This window comes from Mobula hypostoma, chromosome 11 (genome assembly GCF_963921235.1).
Source record: "Mobula hypostoma chromosome 11, sMobHyp1.1, whole genome shotgun sequence".
Lineage (NCBI taxonomy): Eukaryota > Metazoa > Chordata > Chondrichthyes > Myliobatiformes > Myliobatidae > Mobula > Mobula hypostoma.
In genome coordinates, this window is record NC_086107.1 from 30,820,665 (window position 1) to 30,840,324 (window position 19,660).

Here is a 19,660-nt window from a genome sequence, read left to right on the forward strand (position 1 = left end):
AATTTTGTTACAGTTATTTATTCGCTTGTTCAGTTAATTCAGAGATTCACTCTTTAGCCTTTTTTACTATCTATATCATACTGTTTTTGTAGTTTATTACAAGTTTGGCATTTCTTTCCCAATTGATTAGTGAAGGTCTTTACTTGCCCCGTTAACTTTTTCATTCTCTCTCACAATCAACTAAACCGTCCGTGCGTTCTTACCTTTAACTCACACATTCCAGGTTTTTCCTTTCCCTCAGCCAATCTCTGAATCTTATCACACGGCTTCTTCATAAACTTAATATTGTTGGTATACATTGTTTGGACTTGTTATTAATTTCATCAAACAAAGATGCTTTACTCAGATAAGTGCTTTGTTTCATGACTTGGCCATGGTTTAATTATATATGTTTTTCATTACTTTAAATGTGATCTTGAAATATTAACAGATTGCAACTGAAATTTTAACTGTTTGTCCTACAAAACCCTAAGTTTTGTCCTGTGCTCCACTAGCTTATACGTATTTTCCTTCTGGTTTTGAGTTCCCTATCCATTTGTTAAATAACATATAGGTCTTGCTGAATTAGACTGATTACTTGTCATTCTCTTTGTAGCTTCATTGTACCTGCATATATTTTTTATAAATACTTATATACATGTAACTGTTTAGTATGTTTCCTAGTGGCCACTGTATGTATATGAAGTTGTTCAGTATGTTCCCTAGTGGTAGCATTTGTATGATCCTGAAAAGATCTGGAAGCCTCACTTGGTACTGCATTATCTAATTGTTTCTTATATATGGAGTACAAAATGAGCTGAATATGTGGTGGTGCCTTCTCTTTTTTTTTGCTTCTTCTCTTTCTCCTGGTACTAGCCTTGGCTCCTGTTATTGTCTATTCTTGCTTTTCTTTGTTCTGTTAACACATAATAAAACAATCCTGAAGCAACAAGTTTTATGCCTCTTTCCTGACTTCCAAAGGCATAGGTTTAAAGTGAAATAGGAATGATTAAAAGGGGATCTAAGGGTTGGGTTTCTTTACACGGAGGGTAGTGAGCCAGCAGAAGAGGTGGTAGAGGTTGGTACAATTAAAAACATGTATTAGACATTTAGTCAGCTGCATGAAAAGAGATGGTTCAGAGTGATATGGGCCATATATAGGCAAATGTGATTAACACAGATAATCTGTTGGTCAGCGTGGGTAACTTAGACCATATGATCTATTTCTATGCTATATAACACTGTGAATTTATACAATTGCTATTTAACATTGAAGACCGTTTGGAATAGCAACAAAATAATATTCTGCATTACTGATGAGGTTTGTTTTGCTTTTAAAAATTTGAACTTGTAAGTCAGAAGATTGGATTTGACAAGGACTTTGAATCATTAAAATCTCACCTGGTGCCAAAGCTGAATTCTTAACTCCTTGTTTCCCCCCCCCCCCCTTGTTAGTGAGTGTACCAAACACTGAACATGGACACACTTCAGGTGACTAAGAGCTGACTGAGTGCACATAATGCAGTGAAGTCTATGATCCTGACAATATTCTAGCTGTTCTGCTACTTAATACCCTTCTAGCCAAGCTATTCCAGTAAATCTATGGATCTGGTATTTATTTGACAATATGTCAAGTATTTTAGGTATGACCCAAGCTCAAAAAATGACAGAGCTTTCGTGAAGAAATAACTTCTCTATCAACCCCCTCTCAGTCATCTGGATACTGATCATGTCTAGCAAGCCAACTCCAACAAGTCCCTCATATCTAGGTCTCAAATCTCACTACTGACCAGTAATAACTGACTGAATCACATAAATAAGAGGGCATGGAGTGTGCTTTTGGAGGACCATACTTGCACCTGTTTCTGGCTTTTCTACTTTAGCTCCTTCAATCCACCCCCACTATTACCAAATTAATGTTGTATGTGATCTACATTCTGATTCTTTTTTTAGAGCTTATTGTTGAATTTTCTTACAGCATATTGATTCATTTTTGCCATTGTTATCATCCCTCTTATTAAGAGAAAGTTAGTGATCAGAATGAACATTTGTCACTTATGACTCTGCACTGTCTGTAGAAGTTTAGAGTGAGCTGATTTCCTTCATGCAAATGTCCTTACATATTTATAAACACACACAGTATTTAAGAACACATTTTGAGATTTAGTAGAGATTACTAAATCATCTAAGTAAGTTTTAGAGATAATGTTCACAGAGGGAAGTTTTAGAGGATTACCTATATCCTCCAGATGGAAATTGCCAGGATTAATTTTTACTTAAGTTAAATGCCATGAGCACTTGAATTTTACTTTGCAGATGCCTGCTTAGAGGATAGTCCACTGGTAAATATGCTATCATTAGTCTGAAATCTAGTATGCAGAGCAGATGGTATGTCGGAAGGAAGAGCCTGGTAGATGCGTGCTTTCTGACAGTTGTGACTCTTGAATTCCCTTGAGGATTGAGAATGCATCAGATGGAAACTGGAAGTAGTCACTTTATCTGACAGTACGTTTCAATTCACTGAGAGAATTTACAGTGATTGATGCTTGCGTACCATCAATCCAGGCCGGCTGCTCTCAGTCTTTGCTGTGTGAGGCTTAACATAAATAACCTATGTTTCAGCAACAAATAAGAAAGAATCAGGCAGGAATTAAGTGATAAGGCAAACATAGTTTTGAGGCTACATATTTAATCTAGCAATCTACTTCTATGTGTGGCAAGTTAATCATGGTATGAACCCAGTTGCAATCACTCTATTCCAAAGAAATAGTACGAACAAGCAGTACAGACAAAGTCACTGTTTGTCTCATATATTTTCAAATCTGTAAAAAAGTGCTGAAATACTGAAATTGTTTATGATTAAAAATTAAGGATACTGTAAGTCTCCTCATCAATATTATTAACGCATTTTATTTGAACTTGTTTCAATTTTGCAGTAGAGTTGAGCAAATATCACCAGATTTTTCAAGTCATTATTCCCAACATTTTCAAATACTCAGTATGTTTTCATAATATTTAAATGTCAGAATGAACAATGACAAAAAATAATTTTGCATTGTTTTATTTTCAGAAATCGCATCAGTTTTCAACTCTATACAATGGAGGTGTGGCTCTTCTTTAGTTCTACAAAGGTAATGTAACATTTCTTTCTGTTATTTTAATTGAGCAAGTGCAATATAAAATGGCAGTATCTGAGTGACAGCAGGGATATTTAATACAAACTAAATTCAAGAGGTAAAACAGGTTTACAGAACGTGTGAAGGGCATAGCCATTAGAGGTCCTTCATATTGATTAAACTAGGAAGAACAAATGTTCTGAAGTTTGCTTTGAATACCTCTGATTAATATTCAGGCCAGCTTTCTTCATCCAAGTTAAATGTATATTTTATATTTTCTTAGTCTATTGCTATAAATCAGTGTGCTAGTACCTTTGCAGAAATTGAAGTGAAAATACTTCCTTAACCTAAGCAATATAATTTATAGGTACCTGTGTGTAAGATGAGAGAAATTACTGACTCCAATAACATATAAAAACAATATGCCTTTCTTGTAGCACTCTTCCTCAAATCTCAGACTAAATCTGCCCCTTTGCCCAGTTGGAGGGTTGACTTTTCCTTGCCTAATACCGACTTGAAAATCATTACTGAGGGATCAATTGTCCTGTCAATGTCTGATGATGGTAGCCTATTATGCTATGATTGAGTTCAAGAAATTCATGACTGAAGCTAAGATCTTCAGTGATCTATCTCAGCAGTGTCTATCACTGAGTATACCTGGAATAATCAGATTTCATTAACAAGTGAACTATACCATCATACTTACTGTCTTTATTCTATGTTCACTATACATTAGCCTCTTATCCACTGCTCACTCCAACTTTCCAATTGCTCTAAGACTCAGCTTTCTCAGTCACCCTGATTCCAACCTCTGACCAGAAAATTTACTGATATACTGTTTCCTCAATGCTTTAAGCACCCAAATTTCCTGACTTTCTCTTGAGTCCTGATTAATTGACTTTCCAGCCTCCTAAATCTCTAGTCAGAGACTGAGATTTCAATGTGAAGGTTTCTGTCTCCAGCTAGATAAAATCCCTGTAAGTTCCAATTTGACTCTTAATTTCCAAATTCATCTCCCCAACCAGCCAACATCCTTCCTAGATCCCTGCTAGGTATTCAAAGTCCTGACATCATCCTACCCCAATCTCCCATCACTCAACCCACCTCAGGCCACAAGAAGGTTTTTAAGCACTGAACTCCACCCCAGCCCAACTCAGAGCACAAGCTGACTTCTTAGCACTGAACTCCGCCCCTGCCCTAGCTTTTGTGTTTTTGTGTAACTCTGATTCAGTAGCCCCTGAATTCTTGGGCACTGCTAACATTTGCTACATAGGGCCCACGATGAAAACTGTTGGTGCACCCCATAGCAATCGTATATATTTTTTGTCTTGTAGAGTCATACAGAATGGAAATAGGTCCTTTAGCCCAGTTGGTCCATGCTGACCAAACTGCACTTCTAAGCTAGTCCCATTTGCCTAAGGCCCATATCCCTCTAAACTTTTCCTGTCTATATACCTATTTTCTTGTCCATGTATTTCAAAAGTTATTATTGTTCCTGCCTCAACCACTTTCTTTCGCTCATTCAATAGATTATTATCCTCTGTGTAAAAAAAAAAGTTGCCCCTAAAGTTCCCATAGACTGTCCTCCTCTCATCTTAAATCAACTCTCTCCATTTCTTGATTCCCCAGCCCGAGGAGAAATGCTATATGCATTCACCATATCTACACACTGCATTATTTTATAAGGTAACGTCTGAATCTCCTATGCTCCCATCCTTGTAATACCACCCTTCAATTTCCTACACCCCAAGTCAGAATCAGGTTTAATACCACTGGCATATGTCATAAAATGTGTTGTTAGGCAGTAGCAGTACATTGCAATACTTAATAAAAGCTGTGAGTCACAGTAGGAAGTACATACATTTTTTTAAAATTTAAATTAAATAAGAGTGCAAAAAGAGAGCTAAAATGATTACCTCCAGATGGTAATGTGGCAGATGTTATGTGCATGGATGAATTCCACACCAGTAAGTGGAGAATACTCCATCACAGTGCTGACTTGCATCTTGTAGGAAGTAAAATGTGACAAGATAGTGTAGAAGATGTGATGTTCATCGACTAACTTCACCCAGACAAGTGGAGAGTCAGCTGGCACACTCCTGACATGCCTTGTAGCTAGTAGAGTGGAATTGTGTACTTGGATGATGTTGTGCAGATGGACTAACTTATTTCCAGCCAAGTCTGGCGAGCTACGGCAACAACCATTCTAACTAACAGTAGGTTCCATAGAATCCAACCTTCCTTATCTGGGATGAAAATTGTACAGTAATAACCTCGGAACTGTGACACTTCTAGATTTTACTATGGTTCTGCATAATAATGCATATTATTATGTAGAAATACTCTGTGGTCAAACTGCACTTGGAGTTTTGTGAGCAATTTTGTGCCACCTTACTAAGAAAAGATGTGCTGCCATTTGAGAGGCTGCAGAGGAAGTTCACAAGGATAATTTCATGACTAAAAGGATAAACGTATTAGGAGTGTTTGGTGGCTCTGAGCCAGTACTCGCTGGAATTTAGATGAATGAAGGGGGATCTCATTGAAACCTGTCAAATATTGGAAGGCCAGGATAGAGTGGATGTGGACCGTATGTTTCCTGTAGTGGGGGAGTCTAGGACCAGAGAGCACAGTCTCAGAAAAGAGGGACATCCATTTAGAACAGATATGAGGAGGAATTTCTTTAGCCTGAGGGAGGTGAATTAGTGGAATACATTGCCACAGATGGCTGTGGAGGCCCAGTCATCGGGTATAATTAAAGCTGAGCTTAAAAGGTTCTTGATTAGTCAGGACATCAAAAGTTGTGGAGAGAAGGCAGGAGAATGGGGTTCAGAGGAATAACAAATCAGCCATGGTGGAATGGCAGAGTACCGATGGTTCATATGGCCTCTGCTTCTATGTCTTATGGTCTTGTATAGTAAGAACAGTGTATGTAACCAGAATACTTTATTGAAGGCAAATAAGAATCTACCACATACAGAGATTAAAGAGAGATCAACTTTATTTGTCAGATGAATGTGGGAATATACAGTGAGCTGCATTGTTCACGTCAAATCAAATCAGCGAGGACTGTGCTGGGCATTTGCAAGGTGCTGCTAGGCTTCCGGCACCAACGTAGAATGCCACGACTCGGGAACCCTGACCGTATGTCTTTGGAATGTGGAAAGAAACCAGAGCACCCAGAGGAAACTCACGCAGTCATACAAACTATTTACAGACGGGGTGGGAATTGAACTCTGATCTTACAGCTGGTGGCTGTTAAGTGTTGCATTAACCACTATGCTACAATAATGTATCAGAAGTTACACTACATGATAAACATATTTCTGAGAGGTATGGGCATCATATATTACATGGAAGTTTCTTACTTTTTGCAAGGATTCCTCATTGTCAAGTTTCAAGTTCAAATTTCAAGCTTGTTGTCACGGGCATGAATACCCAGACTGTAAATGCAATGAAAGTTAGCTTTTTGCAGCATCCATACAGTACATTACAAACTTGACAGAACAAATTACATAAACTTAAATTATACATAATTTACATGGCAGAATGAACAAAAATAAACACAACATTAGTGCAAGCTGAGTGAAATATATTCCCAAGGTAGGATTCAGGTTTTTCTGTTTTTTTAAGGACTTGACAGCAGTGGGGAAGAAATGTGGAGAAAAATTTTGAATTACCTCTGTATAAAAAACAATCCTATGCTGAGGTAATATTATTACTTCAGTTGGCTCAACTAACTGATGCAAGAATGCATCAAGAGTCATAGTATGTATTCCACAAAGACTAACTGATGGTGAATATATTAAACAAGCCAACATAATCGAATCATTGTTAATCTGATGAATCTATTTTATGTTGCTATAATTTGTAGTAATTGTAGTCAGATAAACCTGTGCTTTCTGTATATAGTGTTTGCATATAATCTTCGAGGAAGATACCACACTATATTAAGTGTTGTTAATGACTGGAGTAAAGCGACTGCTGGCTAACATGTTAATAAAATATTAGCTAAGATATGTCACTTTACCTTGTGTAGCACAATGGCAAAACAATGTTGTTGCCTCACAGTTCTGATGGTTGGGTTCAATCCTAATTTCCACTACATGAAGTTTGTACTTTTTCTCTGTGAGAACATGTTTTGCTTTCTTCCCACATTCCAGTGACATGCAGGTTGGAGCATTTAGTATCTTCTGTAAGTTTATCTTAGTGTGATAAGAGCCCATGGTATTACAGAAAAGATACCAGCATGGATAGAAGATTGGCTAACTGGCAGGAGGCAAAGAGTGGGAATAAGCAGGGTTTATTCTAGTTGGCTGCCGGTGACTAGTAGTGTTCCATAGAGGCCAGTATTAAGACCGTTTTTTTTCACGTTATACATCACCGATTTCGATGATGGAATTGATGGTTTTGTGGCCAAGTTAGCAGATGATCTAAAGATAGGTGGAGGGGTAGGTGGTGCTGAGGAAGCAGGAAGTCTGCAGAAAGACTTCGAGAAAGTGGGAAAAGAAGATGCAGATGGAATATAGTGTAGGTAAGAGTATGGTCATGCACTCTAGTAGAAGGAATAAAGCCATGGACTATTTTCTAAATGGGGAACAAATTTAGAAATCAGAGGTGCAAAAGGACTTTGGAGTCGTAGAGCAGGAGTCCCTGAAGGTTAATTTGCAGGTTGAGTCAACAGTAAGAAAAGTAAATGCATTGATAGCATTCATTTTGAGAGGACTAGAAAGTAAAGACAAGGATGTAATACTGAGGCTTTATAAGACATTGATCGTGCCACATTTGGAGTGTTGTAAGCAGTTGTGGGGCCCTTATCTAAGAAAGGATGTGCTGGCCTTTGAAGTGGCCCAGTGGAGGTTTTTGAGATTGATCCTGGGAATAAAAGGCTTAATGTATGAGGAGCATTTGATGCTGCAGACCTATACTCACTGGAATTTGGAAGAAAGTGGAGGGAATCTCGTTGAAACCAAAATAATATTGAAAGACCTAGATAGAGTGGACGTGGAGAGGGTATTTCCATTAGTGGAAAGGTCTTGGACCAAAAGACAGTCTCAGAATAGAAGGATATCCTTTTAAAACAAAAGTGAGCAGAAGTTTCTTTAGCTAGAGGGAGGTCAATCTGTGGAATTCATTGCCATGGACATCTGGGGAGGTCAAGTTATTTGAGTATATTTAAAGCAGAGTTTGATAGGTTCTTGATCAGTCAGGGCATCATAGGTTACGGGGAGGAGGCAGGAGAATGGGGTTGAGAGTGATAATGGAAAGATTGGGCAGACCCAGTGGGTTGAGTATCCTAATTCTGCTCCTATGTCTTATAGTCGTATGGGCAAATGATGGAAGAATCTGGGAGGAATTGAGCAAATGGAGGAGGAGTGATTACAGGGGAATAAGAGTGATGAGAAAGCTCTGAGTGCTGATATTGACTCATTGACAATTAGCCTTCATCAAAAGAGAATATCAGAAATAGCTATTGGGTGCAGTATTTGTTAGTTTTTACCGTACATTTTCCTGGCCTTAGTAGAGTTGTTGTAGTTGAAAGTAAAGATTAATAGATCGGCATTAAATTAACATCTCTGACTCGAACTTCATGGAAATATATGCTCAAGAGATAGACCTTGGGAATTCTGTCAAATCTTTACTGTTCAGGCGTTTACAGTGTTTTAACTGTAGTTAACTAATGGAATGTGATTTCATTTTATATATACTGTATGTATCTGCTCCCAAACCTGAATCTCACTTCTGTTAAATCCATGATAATACCTGTTATTATTTTTTAGTCATTTCTTGTGTTACATATATGGAAAATAGAAATGTCTATTTCAAAGATAACTTTTTCTCAAAGATTGATTTTAAGGGCTGGTCTTGGTAGAGTTTGATTAGCATGATCCTTTCCCCAATCTGAATAGTGACATATATCCTAGGGAATGACAGCCATCAATATCGGCCACATAAGCTGGTCTGATAACAACTGAGAAGTTTGCTTTACGCCAGGCTCGATGTTTATGTCTAAGGGTAATGGTGTAAAACAAACTGCTAATTTGATATCTAGTTAAAATGTGCCATTAACATTGCCTAATTTCACTCTCGTATGGCTGTTATTAATAGCAGAATATGAGTCGTCTTTGAAAGAACTGTAAAAAATATACCAGCTTTGCATTATAGAAATGAAATCTCTAGGTAGTTGTAAAATTTGGATTTGGACCTTCATCAATTATATCTTGAGTACTAATGCCTTCAAAATTCCCGTAATATGTAGTAATGGGATAACACAAATGAGAGTTAACATTAGATCCATAACTTAGACTGTTTGATATGGAAAACATCTGTATTGGCTCTCGTGTGTAAGGAAGAATGCAGAATTACGACAAATATGAAAAGAGATTGACAAGTGTGACACAGTTTACAAAAAGTCAATTTTACTAATCCGGACTAAGTGTTTTGTCCGGAACTATAATCCAGAACTAATCCAGAATAAAAATTAAGTAGTCTTGCACTTCCAGTAGGATATTATATATGAAGTGATCAATGGTTATACATTGAAAGTGATAGATTACTGGACACATATCATGAGGCCATGACCTTTGATCTGGAGGTATGCATTTGAAGACCACCTTGTTAATTTAGGAACTTCAATTAATCAATTGAATAAATCTGGAGTAGGTACATAGTATCAGTAATACCAACCATGAAACACTTGAACTAGCTTAAAAGTTGTTCCTTTTGGCAAGGAACCCAGCCATCTTTACTTAGCTTACCTTGAATGGGACTGCAGATCTAATAATCTCTTTAACTCAAAACTGCAACTTAAAATGGTGAAAGCATACAGTTCAGGGAAAACGGGGATGAACAGCAAATGCTGTCCTTGCCAAAACCCCTATGTTATGTAAATATATTTTTTAAAAAACATGAAGTATTACTGAATCAAATTACGGATTGGAAGATGCTGGTTCGATGTTAGAATGGTTTAATCTAATGCTAAGAAAAGGGCAAAACTTGGAACAAAATGTGCATAGTTTGTTTCCTTATTTAAAAAAGAGAAATATTTAACCTTAGAAGAATAATTTAACATAATTTCTCCATAACCTTACTTAGCAAATATTCCATATCAGGTATCAGATAGGACTAACCAGTTAGTAATGATGATAGTTTAAAGAATATGTCTTACGACCTATCTGCTTTTATCATTAGGAAAACAGTGCTTAAACTATTGTATTTTTATCCCTTTACACCTTGGCTTTTGGAGCAAATCTGAAATGCATACCAATGGATAATAACGTAAAATAACTACAGGACCATAACTGTGACATGTATGATACGTAACTTAAGTGGAATTGCTTTATGTTGCAGGAAAATGTGAATCTTTTTTGAGCTTTTAAGTTTGTGGTGATGTTGTTATTTTCTGCTTTTTTATCTTAATGCCAAACATTTCTGTACAGAAATTAATAAGGAAATAAGTATGTCATAATGCGAACTTGCTCGAAGAAGATTTCAATCTCTGTAATAGACTTGACCGGATATGTTGAGTCTTTGCATTTAAAATCCAGTGGAATGGTGAACATGTCATATTAAAGAATTGTATTGGTGCAGTTGGTTGCTTCTGCATGAGATATTCACCTTTTATTCCTGAAGTCAACATATTCATGAATAAAAAGTAAATTGTTTGTGTTCACTTCTTAACATCAAAGCCCGGCAACTCCTTGGAGCTGGAACTCTGTACCAATGTTCCTCCCAGTAGAGGATGTTTCTCTAAGGCTGGGGAAGATTGTCAAGGGAATATGGCTGCCCATACAAATCTGAACTCGTACCTATGATGCTGACATTAAGATGATAAGGAATGAGAAAATGACAGATGAATTGAATAGCCATTTTGCATCAGTTTTCATTGTGGAAGACACCAGCAGTATGTCAGAAATCTAGGGCACCAAAGTGATGTAGTCATGTTACAAAAGAGAAACTGTTTGGGAAGCTGAAAGGTCTGAAGGTACTAGATAAGTCACCTGGACCAGATGGGCTACACCCCATGGTTCCAAAAGTGCCGATGAGACTGTGGAGGTATTAGTAGTGATCTTTCAACGATCACCAGATTCTGGAATAGTTCCAAGCACTGGAAAATTGCAAATGTCACTCATTAAGAAGAGAGAGAGGCAAAATACAGGAAATTATAAGCCAGTTAGCCTGATTTTTGATTGGAAAGATGTTAGAGTCCATTAGAGTCCAAAACTGAGATGTTGGGGTACTTTTGAGGTACATAATAAGATAAGCAGAAGTCAGCATGATTTTGCTGAGGGGTTATCTTGCCTGAAAAATCTGTTGGAATTCTCAGAGGAAGTAGCAGGTAGGATCGATAAAGGATTGTCAATGGATGTTGTTTAATTGGATTTTCAAAAAGATGCCACACATGAGGCTGCTTAAACAAAATAAGAGCCTATGACCTTACAAGAAAGACACGAGCACAGAGAGAAGATTAGCTGACTGACAGAAGGTTAAAAAAAAAGATATAAAGGGACCTTTTTTGGTTGGTTGTTAGTGACCTGTGATGCCCTAAAAGGTCTGCTACATTTCATGTTATATGTTAATGATCTAGATTTGTTTGCAAGTTTGTGGATGATATAAAGATAGGTAGAGGAACAGGTAGTGCTGACAAAGCAAGGAGTCTGCAAAAGGACTTAGATTAGGAGAATGGGCAAAGAAATGGCAAATGGAACATGGTGTAGGGTCATGCACTTTGGTACAAGGAATAAATACATAGATTATTTTCTAAATGGGGAGAAAATTCAAAAACCAGAGGTGCAAAAGGACCTAGGTGTCCTTGTTTAGGATTCCCTGGAGGTTAACTTGCAGGCTGAGTTGAAATTAAGGAAGGTAAGTGCATTGTTAACATTCATTTCGAGGAGACTAGAATATATAATAAGGACGTAATGCTGAGGTTTTATAAGGCCTTTGGAGTACTGTGAGCAATTCTGAGTCCCATAGCTAAGAAGGGGTGTGCTGATATTGGAGAGGGTCCAGAGGAGGTTTACAAGAATGATCACGGGAATTAAAAGGTTTTCGTATGAAGAGTATTTGACACTCTAGACTTGTACTCAGTGGGGTTTAGAAGATTGAGTGGGGGATTTCATTGAAACCAATCTAATATTGAAAGGTCTACACAGAGTGGACATGGAGAGAATGTTTATAATAGTGGGGGAGTGTAGGATCAGAGATCATAGCCTCAGAATAGAAGCACATCCTTTAGAAAGGGCGTCAGTCTTTTCTCAAGGCTCCACATTCAGATTCTGATATGTTTATCGCACATTCATCAAAACCTACAGTGAAATACATCAATTGTGTTTGCAAACAATACACCCAAGGATGTGCTGGAGCAGCAGACAAATGTCACAGTGCTTTCTGATGCCAACAAAGCTTGCTCACCATGCTCGGCCGAACAACACAGAGCACAACAAAGCAGAACATCTGAAGCGACAAAGCAACAACAGCAAAACAAGTCCTGTTCCTCCCTGCTACTCACTCACACACAAACAAAGTCCTCTAACCCCAGGGCAGGTCATCTTTAGCCTCCAGTGGACTCACAGATATGCAGATATTGGACCTTAGACTTTCCCGACAGGCTCACAGAGATTAACAGATTTAGGTCTCCGGCCACTGGGACTTAACTTCTGGACTTTTGATCGACCTTCGGGCTTTGATCCTTGGTATTGACTGAGGACTCGCCAGGGAAGATGAATGAGGAGCTGTATTCCAGGCTTCGAACACCAGTCTTGTCAATGGCTGGACCCCAAGCACTAGGCTCTAGTATTGCTCCTTGAAGTTACATCATTTATCTAATTCTCTTTCCTCCTTTGAGGATTTGTTGTTGTGGAGTATTATTCTTGTTAAATTCTACAGTAAAACTGAAAAGCAGAAAGTTTACTCCTGTGATTGTTTGATCACCAAGTGTGAAAATGTATCTGAAGGAAATGAGGTATCTTGAATCCAAAAAGTACTGTTAATGATGATGTGGTGATGAATTGTACCACAGCAGTTTGCTACCAATGTTATGCTGAGTTACAAATTATTAGAGCAAATATAGTCCAAAATGCACTGTGGCTGGCTATCAGATCCTTGATGAAAGGACGGGTGTGGTAATTTGTTCTGGACTTCCACATCTAAGCACAGTAGGAGAAATGCTGATGGTCAGATAAATATGTGATGCTCCGCGCTGTAGAATCAGCTCAGACGACTTGCATAAGTTACACCTGACACAGCTAGGGCATTTATTAATTTTAAAAATAAGTTTACATACGCATGCAGAACTCATTGACTTTATTAACTTTGCCTCCAACTTTCACCCTGCCCTCAAGTTTACCTGGTCCATTTCCGACACTTCCCTCCCCTTTCTAGATCTTTCTGTCTCTGTCTCTGGAGACAGCTTATCCACTGATGTCTACTATAAGCCTACTGACTCTCACAGCTATCTGGACTATTCCTCTTCTCACCCTATCTCTTGCAAAAACGCCATCCCCTTCTCGCAATTCCTCCGTCTCCGCTGCATCTGCTCTCAGGATGAGGCTTTTCATTCTAGGACGAGGGAGATGTCTTCCTTTTTTAAAGAAAGGGGCTTCCCTTCCTCCACTATCGACTCTGCTCTTAAACACATCTCCCCCATTTCACGTACATCTGCTCTCACTCCATCCTCCCACCACCCCACTAGGAATAGGGTTCCCCTGGTCCTCACCTACCACCCCACCAGCCTCCGGGTCCAACATATTATTCTCCGTAACTTCCGCCACCTCCAACGGGATCCCACCACTAAGCACATCTTTCCCTCCCCCCCCCTCTGCATTCCGCAGGAATCGCTCCCTACACAAATCCCTTGTCCATTCATCCCCCCCATCCCTCCCCACTGATCTCCCTCCTGGCACTTATCCGTGTAAGCGGAACAAGTGCTACACATGCCCTTACACTTCCTCCCTTACCACCATTCAGGGCCCCAAACAGTCCTTCCAGGTGAGGCATCACTTCACCTGTGAGTCGACTGGGGTGATATACTGCGTCCAGTGCTCCCGATGTGGCCTCTTATATATTGGCGAGACCCGATGCAGACTGGGAGACCGCTTTGCTGAACACCTACGCTCTGTCCGCCAGAGGAAGCAGGATCTCCCAGTGGCCACACATTTTAATTCCACATCCCATTCCCATTCTGACATGTCTATCCACGGCCTCCTCTACTGTAAAGATGAAGCCACACTCAGGTTGGAGGAACAACACCTTATATTCCGTCTGGGTAGCCTCCAACCTGATGGCATGAACATCGACTTCTCTAACTTCCGCTAAGGCCCCACCTCCCCCTCGTACCCCATCTGTTACTCATTTTTATGCACACATTCTTTCTCTCACTCTCCTTTTTCTTCCTCTGTCCCTCTGAATATACCTCTTGCCCATCCTCTGGGTCACACCCCCCCAACCGTCTTTCTTCCCGGACCTCCTGTCCCATGATCCTCTCGTATCCCCTTTTGCCTATCACCTGTCCAGCTCTCGGCTCTATCCCTCGCCCTCCTGTCTTCTCCTATCATTTTGGATCTCCCCCTCCCCCTCCAACTTTCAAATCCCTTACTCACTCTTCCTTCAGTTAGTCCTGACGAAGGGTCTCGGCCTGAAACGTCGACTGCACCTCTTCCTACAGGTGCTGCTTGGCCTGCTGCGTTCACCAGCAACTTTGATGTATGTTGCTTGAATTTCCAGCATCTGCAGAATTCCTGTTGTTTGCGTTTACATGGGTCTACTACTTTCCCGGAGGAGAGTTTATTCGTAAGTTTACATTTTCATATGTTAGGGTTTTTTTCATCATTCTTATGATTATAATTAATTTTCACAATTTCCATTTCTTTTTAAATGTATTTATGAAATTTTAATTAATAATTTTGATTAACACATGGAAATTGCTGGAGGAACTCAATAGGCCATACAATATCTGTGGAAAGGAATAAACTGTCAACACTTTCTTTATCAAGTTTGACCTACTGAGTTCCCTCAGCATTTTGTGTCTGTTTCTCTGGATTTACAGCATATGCAGAGTCTCTTGTGTACATAATAAATATGATTATTTTGAAGTTAAAACCTTTCAACTGTAATCAATTATCTCTTATAGTCAGTGGCCCTCTGCACTTTATGGCACGAGCTAGAGTCAGTGTGATTCTGACCACCTTGTTTATTTTCCTTCCTCTCTTCAAACTACACATGTTTTGGAGCAACATCCCAAGTTCTTTATTCAGAAGTCCGAGGAGGAACTGATCCTCTTGACAAGATATGAGAAATGTTAAAGATTTCACATGGTTGAGTGCTGAACCCTAAAGTGCAAAAGAACATCAATTTTAAAAACAATGGTGACAAATACTGCAGTATTTATGATAATCCTAACATCAACCTCTTTACTTAAACTTGTGTCATTTCCTGCAAGCAGCATTTGTGTGCAGTAAACCACATGATACGGATCAGATACTCATTCTTGGCAAGATACTTTACTGGCAATATCTTGATACTTAAACCAATGACTGGTTAAGTTGGAAAAGATATATATTTTTTTTAAGTTTAAACCAGAAAGAAACAGTAAGTATTTGGTAACAGAAATGGTCTCTAGCTTTCCATTCAATGCCCTACCAGCAAACCCTAGCTGTTTCCTTCTATGCTGATAAGACCACTGAGATGCCAAGACCTTTCAACACTGTGGCATCGCAGTTAGCGTTATGCCTTACAGTGCCAACAATTCAAGTTTGATTTTCCTACTGTCTATAAGTAGTTCTTCCCATGTCTACTTAGGTTCCCTTCCACATTCCCAAGAGATACGGGTTAGGGATTGAAAATTGTAGGCATGCTATGTTGCTGCTAGAAACATGGCAATATTTGCAGGCTGCCCCCAGCATATCCTCAGACTCTGTTGGTCATTGACACAAAGAACACATTTCACTGTGTGACAAGCAAAGCTAATTTTATCTTTTTCAGATCTTGCTTTTAAACATGAGTTTGCCTCTTTATTTCTTTTTAACCACTGAAAAGTTCAGTGTGTTGAGTTATGGACATTGGGTCCCAGAAGCAATTTCATAACTCACATAAAAGAGTCAGTTTTCAAAAGTGGACCAGAATGATAGATGTCAATGTGACAGTCTCTGGGGTACTCTCATAATTCCTGCTCCATCATTATTCACATTTACTCAGTTTTTTTCTAGAGGAGTGGATCTTAGAAAGTAACTGCAAGCATGATTAAATTTCTTCTTCTTCTCATTGCAAATTCAGGGAATGCACTTGTGCAGTCCCATTATATTCAGCTCACTTCAATTGAATGCAGTATATTTTATTGTGTGTGGTTCAGTTATGCAGAATGAAGTTCACTAATTCACAACATATTGGGAGAAGTTAGCCCTGTGTAGATTGTAATATAAACTGCAAATGTAACGCACAGGAGTTCAGTTACCTCCTTATATCTAGTTTTATATTGCCATAGTTATTCATCCTGTTTTAATTTGTTTTCTGTTACACAAAGGCCATTATCATGTACAGTATTTATACCTTACGTTCAGTAGTTTACAAGGCTTACATCAAAATCTTATCTTGTATACAAACCAATTATTATTCTTTATTTTATATCCTTACACTGTTAGGCTACGTCCACACTAGACCGGATAAGTCCGTAACCGAAGCTTTTTCTCTTCGTTTTGACCCACTGTCCACACTGAAACGGCGTTTTCCTCCCCGGAAAACGGAGATTTTCTAAAATGCCCTCCAGAGTGTGTAAATTTGAAAACGCTGATTCTGCAGAGCAGTGTGGATGGGGTAAACGGATATTTTTAAAAACACTGTCATGTCGTGCCAGAACAGATGGCCGCAGTGCGGCATTTCATTGTTTTCTTGAACGCAGCCACCTAACAATTTCAGAACAGACGGCAACGAGACTGAAGCCAGAAGAGTTAGAAATGTACTCACCAAATACTTCGACCCATAGCTTACTGAATAAATAAATATACTCACTTTGCCCTGTTTTCTGTCCTTGCTTGTATAAAGGCGTTTTACCTATTTATGCAAGTACTTCTCTGACAATAGATGTGTAACAGCCTAACATAACATTGTATGGAAATACAAGATAACACTGATGCAGACATGTTTTATATATTTAACAAGGTGCCATATTAATGCAACAGTGTTAGTTAGTTTTTCAATGTTCGTCGTCAGCTGGGTCATACTGTCCGTGAACTCCCTGTCAGTTGCCTCCACACTCTCCAGTATTTGTTGTTTTTTTAGTTTTAAGTCCTCCTGCGCGAGAGCCAACAGCAATTCCTTTGAAGTTTTTTCTAGTCTGTAACTGGACAAACACGCACCAAGTATACCGTTTCCCCTTCGCTTGTTTTCTGTGTGTCCTGTGCATGCCCAGTAGGAGGAGGTTCGCCCAATTATCCATTCTAATGTGGACGGAGATATTTTGAAAAATGCCTGGTGTGGACGCCTAGTGTTTTTACGTGCGACCAGCATTTTCAAAATTGTCTGGTCTAGTGTGGACGTAGCCTTAGATTGTAGCATACTTTGATAGTTTTTTGATAATTATTTGTGCTTAAGACACAACATGAGAATTAGGCCATCTGGCCCAGCGAGTTGTCTCTGCTGGTCTGTCATGGCTGATTTCTTTTGGTTCTTTCAGTTTAAACGGCACTACTGAAGGCAAGCAACAGCTAACTGGTAGTTGAAAGGTCAAGAAATTTGACTACAAGTATTATTAATAACACCTTTTCTGAAGTAAGTTGTGGTAAACTATCACCACAAATAATGAAGAGGTGAGCGGAGGTGAAGCTGATTCGAGGGATGAGCTGTGCTAATGCCTCGCAAAGCCAAAGCGTAACGTGTCGCAGATGGAGATGTTGTCACTCTCGGAGATAGAGTTGGAGTGAGCAATTCTGAGAGAAATCGATGCGGAAGAGTTTTGATGCAAATCCACACAAACCAGGTATGAGGATGGATCGCTCTAAGTGTGGAACCGATCTGGAAAGGTCAAGAACAATTTTGGACTGGGCAGTGAGATCTAGGCCCAGAGCATATTGCTGCACTGGGACCCAGGCCCTGGACTGAAGCACCACCCGGTGCATAGACAATTTAAACACCAACCCAGATAGACTGGAAAGCTCGGGTGTCGGAATTGGAGGAGGGTGTTGGGCAAACTTTGCTCACTCTCCCGCAATGTTGATTCCTCTCTCTACAGCGCTGAGGCTATAAACTGCTCTGGCTGTTGTGCTTCATGCCGATTTGCCCCACAATATGATGAATTGAGAATGAATCTTGGGCCTACTCTGGCTGCTCTGGGGAATCAGATTTATAGACTCAATCTGGTTCAGAATGCTGTTGCTTGATTCTGTTGTTTGCATGATTTGTGTCTTTTTACCTCTATCTTTGCACAGTGGGTGTTCTTTTCTTTTTTTTTATTTGGGTTATTTCAGTTTTCTTGCTTTGTGGCTGCCTGTAAGCAGACAAATCTCAAGGTGTATAATTTATACATACTTTGATAACGAATCTTCTTCGAAGCTTAATTTGACTAGAAGTTCATAGTTTTGAAGATAGATTGTGTCACATGTGGCTTTCTGTTTCTGATCGATATCAAGCAATGAGATCTGCTCCAGTTATTAATTTTCCCAGATAATGATTCTTTGTTTCTTGTGAGCAATCTACATTTGAGACAAAAATGTGAGCCTTTCCATGAGATTGCATTAGATGGAAAAGTTCTGTTCTCTGTTATGTTAACTGGTAACAGCGATTTATCTTTTAAAATGCACAGAAGACAAAGGTACCAGACAAATTGATTACAGCAGTTTTCTTCAACATAAGAAGGCACAATAAACAACGTGTGATAGTTGTAAAGCAATGTTGCAGAAAAAAATTATTGCAACATTAATAGTCATAAGAATTGAAAATATGACAGGAATATTATCTTAATCAAAACAGGAAGCATTTTTTAATCTTTCAATACAGAATTTGAGAAGCATTTTCAAAGGATAGATGATATATGAGGGAGGAGAAGATGGCGACTTGACGCAGCGCGTGCGGCCGTTCTGAATGAATATCGATTATATGTAACTAGGGGTCGTGCACAATCCGGATTTGATGGAGACAGCCCTGAGAAGCGCAGAGGAACATCTGGAGTAACTTCTGAAATGCCTGCTTCGCTGCCGTTACTACTGTGCGATCGAGAATCTCCGGAGACGAAGGCCCCAAATCCTCGGCTCCAGTTTATTGTCAGTTCTCACTCCTTCCAAATGCTCTGATCTCTACTCCCTCTGTACTAATCCTAAGGTATCCCCAGGTATTTGTAATCCTCCACCATGTCCACACTGACCCCCTGGATGGAAACAGGGGTCACCGGTACCTTAGCTCTCCTCAGGTCTACCACCAGCTCCTTAGTCTTTTTCACATTAAACTGCAGATAATTCTGCTCACACCATGCAACAAAGTTTCCTAACATAGCCCTGTACTCAGCCTCATCTCCCTTGCTGATGCATCCAACTATGGCAGAGTGATCAGAAAACTTCTGAAGATGACAAGACTCTGGGCAG

The 19,660-nt window shown here is 39.3% G+C and overlaps 1 protein-coding gene across 3 annotated transcripts in view; it reads left to right on the top strand.

Moving 5' to 3' along the window:
- The first annotated feature begins 3,049 nt into the window (after positions 1 to 3,049).
- Positions 3,050 to 19,660, top strand: part of lrrc4ca (leucine rich repeat containing 4C, genome duplicate a) — a 504,766-nt gene continuing 488,155 nt past the window's right edge. For all 3 annotated transcript variants that reach the window (XM_063061796.1, XM_063061795.1, XM_063061794.1), the window contains exon 1: positions 3,050 to 3,110. The gene's annotated coding sequence lies outside the window, so the exon portion shown is untranslated. The remainder of the gene's footprint in view (positions 3,111 to 19,660) is intronic.